This window comes from Pseudopipra pipra, chromosome 3 (assembly GCF_036250125.1).
Source record: "Pseudopipra pipra isolate bDixPip1 chromosome 3, bDixPip1.hap1, whole genome shotgun sequence".
NCBI lineage: Eukaryota > Metazoa > Chordata > Aves > Passeriformes > Pipridae > Pseudopipra > Pseudopipra pipra.
In genome coordinates this window covers 25,951,396-25,968,111 of record NC_087551.1, presented here as the reverse complement: position 1 = coordinate 25,968,111, position 16,716 = coordinate 25,951,396, and the positions used below count along the sequence as shown (strand labels likewise).

The 16,716-nt window shown below is 40.1% G+C and overlaps 1 long non-coding RNA gene across 2 annotated transcripts in view; it reads left to right on the top strand.

Moving 5' to 3' along the window:
- Nucleotides 1-15,580, top strand: part of LOC135411131 (uncharacterized) — a 62,333-nt gene extending 46,753 nt beyond the window's left edge. For both annotated transcript variants that reach the window (XR_010429000.1, XR_010428999.1), the window contains one exon: nucleotides 14,358-15,580. This is a non-coding gene — a long non-coding RNA (uncharacterized LOC135411131). The remainder of the gene's footprint in view (nucleotides 1-14,357) is intronic.
- The last annotated feature ends 1,136 nt before the right edge of the window (nucleotides 15,581-16,716 follow it).

The following is a 16,716-nucleotide window of genomic DNA, read 5'->3' as shown; positions in this document are numbered from 1 at the left end:
CAGGAGGGTCTTAATATGGGACCATGCAACATGAACTCCTTTTAGCAGAAGCTGTGCCATCACCTGTCACTATCATAAACAACCACTGGCATGTGTGCTAGAATAAGAGATCACAGTGCACACACAGGACTCCCAAGTTAATTGAGAGGGAGAGAAAAACACACATGATAGATGTTGGCCACACTGGTGAATGTGCTACTGCAAGTCACTCCGGCAATGTAAAAGTGAAGGTTGTATCAGAAATTACTAGTGGGAGATCATGTGTGTATGTGAAATAAGTAATCAAGATGAAGGGAGATTTATTCCTGGTCTCCCAGTAATCATCATGAAAACACTGTCCTTCCAAAGAAGAAACAGTGTGCCTGTAGAATTTGATGAAAAAGTGTTAATCATATATTAATTTTCTTAGACTGGGCTTTCAGAGTACTCCAGGGCTCTCATTTATTATATGGTTTTATTCTCATGAAAACCATTTATCACTGCTTTATTAAGGCTCATGTGACAGGCATTTTGGAAGCTCTGTTTCATATCAGCAAGCCAAGTTCCTTTCAGTTATGTTGTTCTGATTGTCAGAGCTGAGACCTTTGCCTCACAAGGTGACTCAAGAACTTAGGCAGAGTATTATGTTCTAATTTATTGAAAGTATGAAGGAGAAAGTTTGCATTTCCTACTGTGTTCGCAGCTTCAGTGAGTCTGAACAGTCAGGTCTCTAATGAATATCAGTAGTAAGTAGTATGAGTAATGTTTTTCTTTTAGTAAAGGAAGAGGCTTAGAGATTTTATCCTTAAGATTTTTGCTCTTATGGCTTCTTCTGTTGTCATTTCATCCTCAACTTGCATGCTTTTTTTTTTATTGCCCTCTTTAGTTCAAAATGTGCAGCTAAAGCTAGCAGAGAATGAACATATTGCTTTACCTGGGAGGTTTTCTTTTCTCACAATGTAAGGTCAAACCATTTTTTAATTCTGTAGAGAGTAAATTGTGAAAATTCAGATGTGTTTGTGGCTGTGGGACACCCCTTCCCAGCTTCCACTTGGTGTTACTGACATGGTTTCCAACACCTCTGTGCTTCATTTGCAACTCTATGTGGTCTTTGACAGAACAGGTGAAATGCTTCAGCCCTGGGTTAGCTGCACAGATAGGTGCAGGACTCTATCTTTCCTTGGAAAGGCTCTGATACAGTGCAGCATTACTATGATGGGCCAGTCTGTGGGCTGGGTTTAGAAGTAGCTGGATAAACCAGACTTATTGACCTGCCATGTAAGGCTGTGAAATGGTACTTGAGGACATCACACGTTGCAGTGTCACCTGTCAATCACCTGTCAACCCATCTTTAATGTGCTTTCAACTTAGTTGTAACTTTTATTGGTATAACTGAAGTGTTTAGGATAGAGACATCAGAAAGAGTCAGATACCTTAGAGCTGTCCTTGATACTGCTGTGGCTTTAGGAAAACTTGGGCTTTGCCACAGTTTAGTCACATTTGAAAAATTTGTCAAGTTTTAGCAAGAGTTCTGCCCTAACCTGAGCTGGCTGTTAGCTTTCACACATGATTGGTGTTAGCATTGCAATTTCTTCTTATCTCAATAGAAGCAACAGCCTTTATTCACAAGAGGACAGCTCTGCAGAAATGAAGACTCTTATTTTGTGTTTTTCTTCTTTTACTCATAAATGCCCTTTGAAATAAATCTGTCAGTGCAACATATAATTCAGATCAGCTGGAGCAATACATGCAGTGGATCATGCACAGAAAGTTGTAGGTGTTCCTCATATGTCATGCAGGTTTGGAGGTTTTTTTAAATGTTCTTGGCTAAAACATAGTGTTTTTGTGTGGACAGCAGTATTGATTTTCTGTTGACCCACCCAGCCCACTGCTAACCACCTGGAATTAAGTTATTTTTATAATTGGCAGATTTTCTATAAGAAAAATGGTTCTGATTTAGCAGCTGGATGGAAATGCCTGGCATGCTTTCATCGTTGATTGCTGACATTGCATGGTAAGGCAAATGTGCCACAAACATGTGGTACATTTGCGTCTTTGCGAAAGGATTGATGACTGGTCTAGCTGAGTTATGCAGGCATAGGCCACCTAATCTCCACATTTAAGATATCCTAAAAGATTGATGTGTCTTGAAGCTGGAAATTGAGTAAATATGTGTTGAACTGGAAGTATCCACAAAATCTGAACACAGAGCCCAATGGGACTCTTGAATCTGGCATATTGGTTTAATCAAACTTTGCTATAAAATGCATGATATATGCTGATATTCTTTTCCAAGTATCCTGAAGCTTTTCTTCAACATTGTTAGAGAGAACTTCAGAATGACAGTCTCTGTGGGGACCCTTCAGCATTTCCTTACACCTCTTTGCAGATGCCAAAATGATCTGTTCTCCTTTGCTGCTCTTTTGTCTGACCTCAGGCAAATTAAATAAAAAACACTTTAGAATTACCTTCCTCTGGGCCTGTGTGCTTTCATTGACACTGTCTAGGCTGTGACCCTTGGATTTCTACAGGAGAAAAGCAAATCATCAATGTGTACAAGAAAAGGGAGAAAAACAGATTCCCCACCCATCCAGTCCACACAGTTTAAGAGAACTTTCTTCACCTTCCCTGATTCAAGAAATAAATTCTTGAAATGAGCAGGACCATGGTGGGACAATGGTTCAATATGGTCTTTGACTCTGTTGTCTCCAGAGAAGTTGATTCTGAACATTGGGAACTCCCATAGATCCCATTAGGGTGCAAGTCCCCATGCCTGTGAGTGGATGACAGATTACTCCATCCTGGTGGACTGTAATTCCCAGTGCTCAGCATCACATGATGTTTGACTTTGTACACAAGTTTGACTTTGCTGCAAGGCCATTGGTCTCTGAAATTTCCACACAGTTTTGGCAGTAGAACAGTGTTCAAATGATGTTAAAAGAGAGTGTGAAGCTGAGAACTGAGTGTCAACAGGGTCTCAGCTGTTGTCAGCCTTTCCCTGAGTCCCACTGTTTTGGGGAAAGTGCAGGCCAGCTTGTAGACCTGAGTGTCTTAATCCCCTGATATTTTTCTGGATGTTATTTGCCCATGGTTTGGGCCAGTGACCAGGAACGTGGGGGCCATAGACTGAAATAATTTCTCTGTATACAGCCAAAAATTGTGTTCATGATCCTCTTTTCGTACAAAGCTCCAGTGAGCTTTTGAATATGGGTGCTGTTAATGTGACAGGGATGGGTTTTTACCCCAGAGGTTTTTACATCTGCATGTTTAATCTGCTCCAAGCAGCTTCAGACAAAACTGCGAATAAAAATGCCTGAGCAGGTCTCCACAAGCTCTGTCCCTGAGCTATTTCATAGCACTGTAATGATGTTACACACAGCAGGTAGTGGGGAAAAAAAGGGTGACTTTCAGAGTGAGTATTGGGAAGATAGTCCTCAGGGACATAGAAGCTGGAACCCTCTTCAAATCATTTAAGTAGTAAAACAGGGCGTTACTTACTGGCCCAAACAATGGCCGCTTGCCTAGGGCTCCCAGGACTTGCTCTGAGGCATTGCAATCCTTGTAGAAAGTTTTCCCTCCAGCTCTCAGCATTCACTTGTTCTTTACACTCCTTTCATCTGTGCCCTTCTGGTTGCCTCCAGTCTTAGTGGTCTCTGTTCTGCTTCAATGTGATTCCTGAGAGTGCTGCACTTATTCACCCCCCTGTTACATTGGGAAATGCCTTACCCACAGTAGGAATGACATTGGTTTTCAAAAAAAACACATCAGGGAGATCCAGACCTGTTCATTCCTTGCGTTTTAGTTCTGGAGTTCTGCTTTGATCTAGTCTCACAAATGTTAGGTCTGAACTTGTGCCAGTGTCTGATCTGACAGTGTTTTGGTTTGAAGAAACACACCTTATATTTTTATTCTTTCTTTATTATTTTTTTTTTGAGAAAAATTAAACTTGAGTGGTTTGAGGGGGAATATTTTAACTATTTGGAACAGTTTCTGTGATGTGAAACTGTGTGATCCATAGCTGTTGAAATACAAGTGATGGCCAAACACTGTGTTTTGTCTGCCTGCACTCAGTAGAGGGCCTGAGCCCAAAAGACCTGGGGAATCCTCCCAGGGTTTACAGTCCCCTTTGGGTAGGTTCATTAGCAACTAAAAGAAATGTAAATCAGTTCAAATAGAAACTAGGTTAAAGTTATATGGATGGATAGTTCAAGAGGTGCCATTGCCACCCTTTACTGTTGACATCAGTTATTTCCCATCTCCAGACCGCACCTGCTGGACTTTGTGCTTTCTGCTACACATTAAGGGAGACTGCTTGGACAGAATACCTGGAGTAAGAAGATGAGCCTTTTGTCCCAAGACACTTATTAATTCCCTCTTGTTTTGATCATAGGCTGCTTTTGCAACATTTTAGGCAAATTTTTTCACCTCTTGAGGTGTTACTTGGGTCCAACTCTATTTTGAAGGAAGAATTCCTTGTGCTGGAGCTTCTCCTTAAGTAGCTCCAACTATTTTGATGAATGTAAATCATAGCCTGGTGTTGCTTACAGCTTTTCTTTGCTGTCTACTTGACAGCTATTTCTTCTAAGGGGTACATTTTGAGAACCAAATTATTTATGTATTTGTAAAAAATGAAAAGTTTCTCTCAGCAGAGAAGCCTATTGGTAAAATCATATCCAATTTTCTTTTTGATGACTGATGTGCTAAGGCCATGGGAAGGCTTTGCAGGCTAGAGAGTTGTATTTGAAGCCTGGAATACACTTGGCAGTAATATGAATTGCCAAAGATGTCTGGGAGAAATAATTTTCCCTTGGTGTCTTGGTTATCAGTTTGGTACACAACATGAACCTTGGAAAAGCGCAGCAAGTACTTCCAGCTGGCTTCTGCCCCCAGACCCCACAGACATAGTCCCTCATGTGAAGAAGCAGCATTTGAGATGATGGGGTTGTCAGAGAACACTTGACTGCATCTAATTTTCAGGGGCCAAATTTAGTCTCCCCTCTTTGATGTTTGGAAGGACTCCTGTGCACAGCAGTTAATTTCTTGCGGTTGCTGTTGTCTTTGTAAATGCCTGGGGTTGCCATAGTCTGCCAAGTATGTGCCCAGTGGGGCATTCTCGTCTGCCCATTTGTCCACATCTTTATGAAGATTTCGCTGAATCTTTGCGGAAAAGTTCGGAATGGCAGCTGCTGAGGTGAATTGTGCAATTCTGTGACTTAGAAAACCCCTTAGGTTCATGATGGCCATGGCATTCTCCTTTAGCCAAGATTCAGGATATGGTCCAGGTCAGGTTATGCGTCAGTCTCATCCTTTCCTTACCTCCTAGCTGCCATCATACATGATTACCACTTCTTTTGCACCAATGCTCAAGTGATTCTACTGCACTGTTTCAGGAGCTGATCCAGCCAAAAAGTAACTTGAAAAAGAAGGGATAAGCTGTGTGAACTTGCTCCCCAGGAGGTCACATACGTGTTAGTGCTGGTCCATAGAAGAGAGTGGGAACACGTATCCCAGAGAGTGGGAAGAGCTCTAGCTATGTGTTGGAGGAGTTTACACTGCACACAACCTCAGTGATTTTGATAGGGAATTTATAAATGTGAGCTTTATCTAAGTCACTAATTGTTAATATTACCATGTTTGTCCTGCAGTAATATCAGGAGGTTGCGATCATGACTGTAGCACTGCCATACCTGGCTCTGTGTACACACCAGAGGACAACTGCACAGTGTTTGCAGTCTCCCTAGATGTGACAAACACAACCAATGACAATATAAACGTGCTTCATTTGGAAGAGCCACTCTGTTCCTCATGAAAAGTCTCTCTTACCTCTCTTGCCCTGTGTTCTGTCCAACAGAGGCAGTAGCTTTGAAAAGGATGCAGAAAATATGGCATTTATGACGCTGCTCTATGCAATACACCCTTGCAGCTGCAGGGAAGCTAGACTGCTGCACTGTAGGGTTGTCTCCAGTTCATAATAGTTACCAAGGGACTTATGCTACAGAATTTTGCCTGAACTGATAATCTTGTCTTAAATGCCTCTATAACAAGCCATTGCAGTGAACTGCTGTCTTATCAAATGTAGTTTTAATCGTGTTCTCCTAAAAATTCACTGGATGTTCCTTATTTCTTGTATCCAAGATAATGTGAATAGTTTCTTCTCATTTATCTTCTCTGTGGCATTCATAATATTGTCAACCAGTGTAAGCTGAGCTATATTACTGTTCTTTTAAGAGAGATGTGACCCAGCCTTTTATGATCTGGACTGTTGCCAAAAAGCTGTAGCTATAGAGATGGGAACTGCATGGTGCCTTATAAAAGGCATGTGGTACTATGATCTACTCTAAGTACTTCTGGGAGTTGAGGTGTGTTCTTAGTTATACACTGCAAACTGAAGGAAGTATTTCTGTGGGTTTAGCTCTGTGTTGATTCAGAGATATGGTGAATTTATTTTTTTTTTGTTGGATTTGTCTGTCATTGGGTATTTCTCTCTTGTTGAAACATTGCTCTGCGGTAGAAGTTTCTGTAATGAGTGCATATATCAGCTTTTCTGCCACCACTGCCTAGTGCCTTGTATTTTAACCTAGCCAGTGTTTATGTTGATATTGCCCTGGGTTGTGAACTGCATTTGAAGAGCAGAGATATGCAGACCCCACAACTGGGCAGCAGCCCTGGGTAGAGTGGAGGAGACCAGCAGGGGCTGGTATCCTTTCCAACCATTTTTGTCAGTCCTATGTTGCTGAACCATTTAAAAGGAAAATGAGGGAACTACAAGCTTTAAAGGGGTTTACTGCTGCCCTCTTTTTGTGAGGAGCATGGTCACATCTCAGTGTGTCATCTGGTGAGGGGCACACTGCGTCAGCTACTGCTGGTGTCTTGGTGTCCTTTACTGCTGGATGAATGCAGTGTCATTTGGGGAAAAAATAGGAAGAATTTCAGGAATTGGCAAGTTTGAGGAGATTTCATCAGTTATGATCGGTTGGCTCCCAGCAATCATTTAAGGAACAATTCCTTTAGTTCAATTCAGAACAGAACTCAAAAATGAATGCAGTATGTCCAAGTCTTGGTTTTTGTGTAAGTACAAGAAATATAAAATAATTTACATCAGATCTTGTCTTCAAAACTAGGGATTGTTTCCTTTCCCCATTTAGTAAATCTAAGGATGTAATTAGATGTTACATAAATTGGATTTGACACAAGACAAACTCAGAAATTCCTGTTTCCTACCCCTGCTGCTCATTCCTGTTCCTGCTGCCAGCTTTTCACTGCTCTGCTTGTGCTCATGCAGCTGTTTATGGGGCTGTGCTGAAATGACCCAGGTTAAACTTCTCCACGCACAAAAATATCCAGCAGCAAAACCTTTTTTTTTCTCATCAACTCAGATCTGTAGATCAAATCCGTTTTACTTATACACATCCCTCCACAAAGTCACACTGATGTAAGCAATGTGGCACTGTACTGTGATGTGGCTTTGCACCCAGGGAAAATGGGTAGCAAAACAGGAGACTTTGAACAGAAGTATGTAAACCAGTGATACTGGTAATTCCTGATGCACCCTGTGGTGTGAACCAGCTTCTGCTTTCAGCTTGTATGTACACACAGAGGCTTCAGATGGAAGTGGCCTCAGCTAGTGGACTACCTATCAGTATGGTAATACTCACCAAACATAGTGTTTAAAGGGGTCTGCCTCATTCTGAGATGTTTTTATATCCATTTTATATTTAGCAAGAAAGCATCTGTAGTCTCTTACTGTTTGAATAGTAGCAACTGTATTATATACAAAAAACAAACTCAACAAACAACTCTTTACAGTGACTGGAAGGAAAATGTGATGTTGAGAAGCCAACCTACTGACTCCAGCTCTATCTTGAGTGTTTAGTTCTCCATTTATGGCGTAGTAGAAGATAGAGACAGCTTCTTCTGTAGATCACTTAGCATTTTTCACCTCCTTTGCTTATTGGTGTAAGAAAGATGAAATAACTTTTTAAGGCATAATGCTTTTTCTGTCAAGCTATGCAGTTCCTGCCTCTAGTACAGTAAGGTTTGGGCCAAAGATGCTGCACAGCCGTCCCAACCTCTGTTTGTTTGAGTTCTGTACTGACCTTTGGTTACCAGAATATCAAGATGGGTTTACTCTTTAAAATACAAGGTTATTAAAAGATGTTGTGTCTGTGCATTTGTGGATTACATCTTGGTACCTTTGAGCCTGCTTAGGAGAGACTTTTACTTTTCCTCTAACCTCCACAGGAAGAGGTAAATCAGGATAACTCCAGATTTTGCCTTCTCTGAGCATGCCAGATAGAATTAGTATGTAAAGCCTTACCAATTAAGAGAGATAATTACAAACTGGGATGCAGGGAACTCCCATTCACTTGCAGCATTCATCAGTTTAAAGTTTCTTCAGAGGAGATGCAGGGATAACACTCCGGGGTGGGAACACTTCCTTTTTAAATTACTAAGCAACATTATTGTCTTAAATGTAAATTAGACAATTAGTGAGGTCAAGAGACCACACAAAAGATTTTATTGGTTTGAATAAAATGCAACCTGACATCAACTAGTATAGTAGCAACCAGATTTTCTGAGTAAGTGTGAATCACCATATTAGATGTAATTTCACCTTGTGTCTCGCTCACACATCTACTGTGTTCCCAATTTATTATAGGACGGTAATTATTTAAATCCAGCTTTGCTTGCTATAGATACTGTATTTTACCTACTCTATTTCTACATAAGGGCTTGGCTTTAATTTCTATTCAGTCTTTGTTTTATGCTTGACATTTCTTTGACTTTTCTCTATTCAGTACTTTGTTTCTTTGCTTCTGGGAGTATGCTTAAAAGTTATGCAGACTATTTTTTAAAAATCAGAAAGGCATGAGTATAAAAGATTGTAAATTATAAATCTTGAGTTGTCTTTTTTGCTAACACCCATGTGTTTTGGCTTTTACTACTTATTTGGCATGCATTGCCTTTTCATCCAGATGTAAGTAGTGCTACCAAAGTGAAAAAGCTCTGGCTGTATTATAGTAATGTTTTTCACAAAGTTCTTCTTGTGTTAAGGGCTGTGGATCATCAAAGCAAATGAAATCTGTTATTCTCCAGATTATATTTTGAATAGATAAGACAGACAAATGGTGAGAAAAAAGATGCCATATCGTCTGGATCATGTGCAAAACGAACTGGTGTTCTGGGAAGATGTGGTGAGAACATGTGTGAAGTTTATAGTCGGTTGGAAGCTGAATCCAAGTCATGTTGTTTTAGTGTACTGCAAGTAAGAACTACCACCCTCTCCTCAAGATCCTCCCACCCGAAATTTTGGATTTGAATAGTTATTACAAATTTTAATAATAGCATGTAAAGTTTTACCTGAAGAGAACATGGAAAATTTGTATTAGATCCTTATTTTTCTGGGCAATGTGATTAAAAAAACCATTGTCTTGCCTTTACACATGAGAGACAGGGTTCCTGCCAGCCAGCCATGCATGCAGGGCTTCTCCCAAGTGGCATACAGTGCTGGAAGGGAAGGAGGACTGGCCCTGCCAGCTGGGGGGAGACACGGCTAAATAAATTGAGCACTTTATGTAGTGGCAGGAGCTGAATGATGTGTCAGACAAAGCAGACAGCAGGCATAAAGTCCATTTAGCATCCACCAGTTACTAAGAAATATCTGACCACAGACATAGGGTGACAGGATTGGATTATATGTAATTCTTCAGAGGTCTGTGAGGTTGCAATCCCATGCTTTTACTGCTAGAAGTGCAGCATGAGGCTGCTAAGAAACCTAGTATTTGTTTTTGTGCTTCTTTGAAGCAGTACAGCACATGGCCTTAGCAGGTATGCTAGGTGTCCCTCTTACAGTGGGTATTCAATGTACTTGGTGAGACAGGTCAATGTTATTACCTTTCATTGTACAGACAGTTATTGCAGCACAAAGGAAACGAGGCCCAAACCTTCAGAACTTCTTTGCCTGACTGTGTGATTTCAAGGGCATTCAGGCCATGCATATTTCCGGGGCTTGAGGCCAATGTGATTTTCTGTGGTGCCACCAGCAGCACAGGCTCTGTCACAGGCAATGCTTGCAGAGCTGTGATTTCTAGGTCCCAGGCTAGTGGCTTAACTGCTGGACCACACTGCTTTTCCTAATCTTTTGTTCAGATCTGTGCCTTAAACCTGTCTGTTCTGCATGATGAAAACCACTGTGGTTTTTATGCTGAAGTTGTGCCTCTGAGCTTGAAAAGACTATGTGCTTCTTGGGTATGGGAAGTCTGTTTTGTTGAACTTGTGCACTGTGGGAATAAAAAGCCCAGGTTACAGTGCTGGGTGAGCAATACCCAGCACCTACTCAGCCAAGACCTCTTCACCGATTAAGTCCGACACTGTGAGATCATAGCAAAATAATAGCACGAATCACCAGAAAATCTGGAGTGTTTAGCTTGTTTTTGGTGGGAAAATCTTCAGGAAAAAGTCCACACAGTAAAGAAACAGTAGAGAAAAGAGTGTTTCTACATACTCTTTGATCATGAATACATGTATTACATCTCTGTGTGCATAAAAACAGAGTTTAATAAAAACACAGATGAATTCCAGGTAAATAGCTGGAATAGAATTTTACTGTGGTTAGAGAGTTCTGCTGAAGTGGGCTTTAAAAAAAAAAAAATTCTGCTTGATGCCATGCAATGGCATCAAAAAGCGGGGAAAGATACCCTTCACTTTCTTTGAGTCTGCCCATGAGTTAGAGAAGGCAACTAGTAGATAATTTTGATCAGGATTTAGGGAAAGGGGCAGGGGGGGGGTCCAAACAAAAAAGAAAAAGCCAACTGGGCACAGAGTATCTCTGTTCCCTCCCACTGCAAGGTTTATTGATGCTGTCTGCAGATTTGTGTTTGCTTTACTGCTGGTAGTTAGAACTGGTGATCAAAGGCTAGTATAGCTGTACTCATGAAGGGACATAATTGGTTGGACTCTTTGAGTCCTCTGTAACAATACTCGGTTTTGTTGTGTTAGGCAGCGCTCCACAAAGTATAAAACATCGTATGATTGCTGGGGCAGTCGGTCAAATGTTTTCTTCTCGTCTCAATTCCTTTTATACAGGAAACCAATATAGCTCAGAGCCCAGGGATGAAAGCTTTAAACCTGGAGGGTGCCTGGTGTTTCCTGAGAATCTCACGGGGGAAGCATTCAGTCCTGGAACAGCTTTGCTGACAGATATATTTTTATAGCTTATTATTTTGTCTCCTCATTCTTTGTTTCATTTGAATATAATAGGCTCTTTATTTTTAAATACTCCTCTGTTCCTGCTGTTTAAATCCTCACCCAAAAATCATAATTTTCTGGGTTATTTTCTTTTTTGACATCACATTTGGTTGCTGTTGAACATATGTGCTACAGTGCCTGTATAGAAGGGACATTGTTTATTTTTCAGTAATAAATTTTCCATTTTCCTTTCTGTCTTTTGAAAAGAATCCCATATTCCAATTTGAAGCAAAAGGTTATAGACCTATTTATAGTTTTTGAATTTTGGCAGTGGTGTCAACATGTTGTGTGGTTTTGTGACTTCATGAGAGAAAAAGCTGAAGTTGCAGATGAATGTGTAAAAGTGTTATTTTCTTGTTATTTTTCTTTACTACATGAAGTGGAAAAAAGCCTTCTGATACAGCTCCACTTGGGTATAGCTTGTATATTCTAAGGACCACTCCAGGGTCCAAGCAGATAAGCTGCGTCTTTAAGTTACCAAGGGAAGTTTCCCAGTAGACTCAAACATGATAAAATTCAATGGAATAAGATGTACAGAATGGCTTCATTGCTGGCAATGTTTAAATGTGGAGTATAAGCCCCATGCTACTAGTAGAGTTATTTTTCTTTTCCATACTTTTCAAAATTATCTGTTTTGTTCAGTCATTTAAAAGAATACACACACAACTTACTGGTGTGATAGTTTCTAATGCAGACAAATAAGCAACACGGGGTAGAAACACAAGTTTTTAGGAAACATAACACTGTATGCATCCCATCAGTTAGAGAACTGGAGGCATTACAGAAGGGTGGACCTCTGAAAAGCAGCAGGCCCAGGAGCTTAAAGGCTGTGGCATGCAGAAGACTATCAAAAAACTGACGCAGCTACCTAGGCCACATTAGTAAGGACATTCCACTAGGCAAAATTGTTCCAAAGAGGCTTAAAATCTGTGTTAGAGGCAGGCAGCATGCCTTCATCATATAAGATCTGTTTTAGGGTGCTGTCTGTGAGAACCAGCCTCCTTCTGCTCCTGCCCCCATGCACTCTCCAGCCCTGGGGGACAGAGCAGCAATGTTTGCCCAACTGCCCCTTGTGTGCCAGTGACTCTGCACAATGCCAGGTTAGCATGACATAAACACATCACTTCTGGCACGTTGCAGCAGGTTTCATTGTGATTTCCTGCACCTTGAAAGCAAAGCAAGCTGGAGAGCCAGAGGCAGGGTTTGCTCTGTGCTACCACTGGCTCTGAATGACTTTTGGACAAGGTTTTAAATCTGATTCTTAGTTACCCATCTTTAACTGGCAACTGCAGTGTTTGCCTCTGAGAATATCTGAGAATAGAACTGGTGGGAAAAAAAGACTTTTCTGTCCCAGAAAAACTCTAGAGATTAAAATGTTATATATATATGTTTTTCTGTACAGAATATTTCCTTTTCTCCAGATTTGTTAAGGTTCACTCTTACTTATTGAGTCAGTTGAATCCCTTTCTGTTGCATAACTTGATGTAGCACCTGGAAATTATTTTAAACTCCTTGTAAAAGAATAGCCAGAGATCTATTACATTATAATTAATAATCATAATGTAATTAATAATTACTACTATGATTACTTAACCCTTTTAAGTACTCATGTTCCTTTTATGTGCTTTCCTTCTTGCAGATTGATCATCTTAATTATTTCTGTTTGCATGCACTTAGCACCTATTAAAATGAAACTTAAAATACATTCTCAAGCAGTTTAGAAACTGCTTTGTATGTTTGGAGGCCATCTACACGGGAATGGACTAGCTTTTTCATTTCCTTGTGCTGATGAGCATGGACTTTGTGTTATGTCTTTTTCCCAGACCTCTGACAGAAAATTACCTCTCTCTGTTTTCAGTATTTTGAGCCTTATTGGTAACAGCCTAATGATTAACTCTGAGTGAGGGGGAACCAATGCAGTCATCCCAACATAATGAATTTTGCCAGCTCTTAAAAGAAGGAAACTTGTGGAAATATGAGTTGAGCTTTGTGTTGTTTGTTTCTTTTCCTGGCTGGAATGTGTTCATCTGATGCAGTTACTACCCACAGAAGTGATACAGTACCGTTCTGTCTCTCACTACATCAGCATTTTGAGATGAGCTGGTGTGCTCACACCTGCTGAGCTGCTGAACTGTCCTGAATGTGCTGGGAGACTCAAGGGTCTATAGAGCTCTGCAGCTCTCTCCCCCTCAGATAAGCCCTTGCTAGCTGTATTTACACTGGTATCTCCTGGACAGCTTTCCTGTTCTGTTTTAGCTGCTTCCCTCAGCACAGCTCAAAACTTTTCCTTTTGCTCTAAGATCCAGATCTCTACAACGCTGGTGAAGAACCACTGAGGCATTGGGATTCAGGAGATCTGAATGCTGGGTTTTTTTTCTAGCCTTACTTCTGAGATGGTCTTTCATCCTCGCTGAAATAAAGAGCAACAATAACATTTGCCTGCCTTACTGTTTCATCCAATGGTGTCTGTAAAAGTTTTTGAGATGCTTGCAGGAGAAAGTATTGGTGGTGGTAATGTCATACTATAATCATGTCTGAATCTTCCATAATTTGAACACAAGTCTTTAAGTTTCCTGTACCTCAGCTCAGAAGCAGTTATATCATCATCACTGGAATCCAGGGCACTCTGTATGTCAGTAACATACCAGTTATGTGTGCTTTTCATAGACTAAAGGACAAGGAAAGAAAAGCAATGGATGAAGGCTTCTATCATTGATTGGAGCTGATGTTGACCAGGAGTTGCTCTCTTCCCTTCAGTTCAATAAGTTTTTTCAGTTCCTCAGCCTGATTGCTTTTATGCTGTCGTATTTATTGTTATATGGTGGTTGTCTTTTTTACTGCAGATAATAGCTTATTGCGACTCAAGGAACTTTATTTGTTTAACCTTGGATCTCTGGAAAAGAAGCTGGTTACTTTGAACCTTTCAGCCTTCTTCTCTTAAACGTGTTGAAAGACATAACTCAAATTTAGTGCTTTTATTGCAATTTTAAACACACAAAGACATGCCTTCATTCTTACAATCAACATCAAAAGGCCAGAAAGTCTGGAGTGTATCAATCATAACGTTGGTCATTCACCATTAATCAACATGCACACACCTGTATCTCTATCAGGATCTCTTTTCCTTCCAGTATGTTCTGTCTACCCCGCTGCTGGAGAAATACAAAGTCATGAGGAAACCCAATAGGCCCCAGTTGTCATGTGCTGTAAGTAAGGACAATTTGACTTCCTGACATACTTTGGTATGAATGTAGTGTTTGTCACACGAATGAGTCTATGCTTGTTTATATGCAATGCCATGACATTTCAGCCATGGAGTTTGGATTTTCTGTTTGCAGTTCTCATGAAGATTGTTTAAAATAACAGATCCTTAACTGTTACAGACTGATTAGTTAATTTTATAACTGATAAAAACAATAAAGTAATAAACATCAAAGTACTTAAGTCCAAAGTCCAAAAATGTAAAGTGAGAACAAATATATGAATGTTTGACAGTTAATTCTGAGTCCCTGTGTACATGTGTATTTGTGTATTATGACCTGTCCCATTTATGTGTTGTACAGTCTGTGCGTCATCACTGCTTAACTCCACTCTCTGTGTTGTGCAATTTGTTTGGGCTTGCATGTTACAAGTCAATATATTGGTTTTCGTTAGTGGTCTGGTTTCATAAACGGAATTATCTCTTTGGATGGAAAATAGAGCAAAAAAACACATATGTTGCTTTAGAAGGACAGTGTTCTTGTTTGTGTGCATAGGTATTACTTAACATAGGTTGTGTATAATAGACTGTGTGCCTTTTTTTGTTAGCTAAAATAAGATTTAATTGCGTGTGTAATATACTGAGTAAAATTTTAAAAACACGTTTCTACCTAAAGCAATGGAGTTAAAACATACTTGCTTATTTTTCCTAGTCTGATGTTTTCTCTCAACCCTGTTATTACTACTTTTATGCACCAAAGATAAACTACTTGCCCTAGAAATCTAAGAACAGGAAAACTCTGCCCCGAAAAGTTTATTTTAACATATAGTTAATATACAGTTCATAGTGTTGCTAGATAAGCAAATTATGCAGAAAAAAGCAAAAGTTATTAGATCACATGTGATGTGCAGCCCTGTAGGAAGTATGGAAGAAATACAGACATTAGCCCCAATGTCCCAAATTCCAGATGGTATGTCAATGAAAGAGCATCTGTCCTCTGTTGAATCCCTTTCTCCTGGTTTTCGACACCTCAGGTACATGCTTTGACATGATAGCCCCAATAAGCACAACAGAAATATACAGAATATCTAATGGGGAAATATAAACTATTTCTTCTTTTTTTTATTTTGGTTTGGTTTTGGGTTTTTTTGTTGGTTGCTTGGGGTTTTTTTGTTCTGCCAGCAGTCTGTATTGTGGCACAGAAGGCAGGAACTGCTGGGTGCTGTGGCTCAGGATTGTAGCTGAGCAGATCTACTGGCTTACCTTGGAAAAAAGGGACCCATCCCTCCCTTTCCCTGCTGCTAGCTCTGGTGGATGTAGGACAGCATGCTACACTCATTCAGTTCACTGATGTGGCACAAGATGGATCCTGGGTAGTTTTTGGTGGGTTACTGAGCCAAAGTGTTAAGTGAGGGGGTCTACAAGTGCCAAGTCCAGTTCAGAAAATGCCTAGAGAATTTATCTTCTGCAAACATTTCCAATTTTCTAATTCACTACCTAAATATCTCTCTGCAAACCACTAGGAACTCTTTGAGACAAATTATTCCATAGTGATAAATGTGACACAACTATTCCATAATTTTGCTTTTATTCATTAGATACAGATCAGTGTTTTTCTTTTCTCTTAAAATCTCCTTTATGTTGTGGGATTTTTTAGTGACAAGCTCTTCAAAGGACAGAAACAATATTCTTACGCACATGGAAGCCTTCTTTGTTTCCCCTGCTGCTCCTTTGGCTTACAAGGAGTAATTGTGGGAAGTCAGTGCTCCTCTTCCTAAACATAAACTAGGTTGAACTGCACTCTTCCTGTCTGCTATTGTTAGCAAGAACATTAGAAAATTGCAGTGTACCAAGTCACTCATGGAGAAGAAAAAGCAGGACAATCAGCATCTTCTTCACAGAGCTGAATGCAATGCCCACCTTTTTACTTGCCCTACATAGGATTGTTTGCACTGGGAACTATGTCAAACAATCTTAATGAGAGGGATGATTTCATTCTCTTTAATGAAATTATATGGGGAAATAAAGCAAGCAGATTTAGATTCTGTTTTTTTTTCTCAGCAATGACATTGGCTTTCAGACAAGTATTAGCCCATGAAGGGAGCAGTTGTATATTTGTTCAGGAAGCATGGTAAGAGCTTTTTCAAACTTTTATACTCTCTTTAGCTGAGATCATTATGAAATAATTTGTCTTTAACTTTCTCTGTGTTGCCATAAGAGAAGCCAGAGAAATACAGTTGAACTTAGAACCAGATAAGCAACTAGCTTCTATATGTCTTAGCACTTTCCTA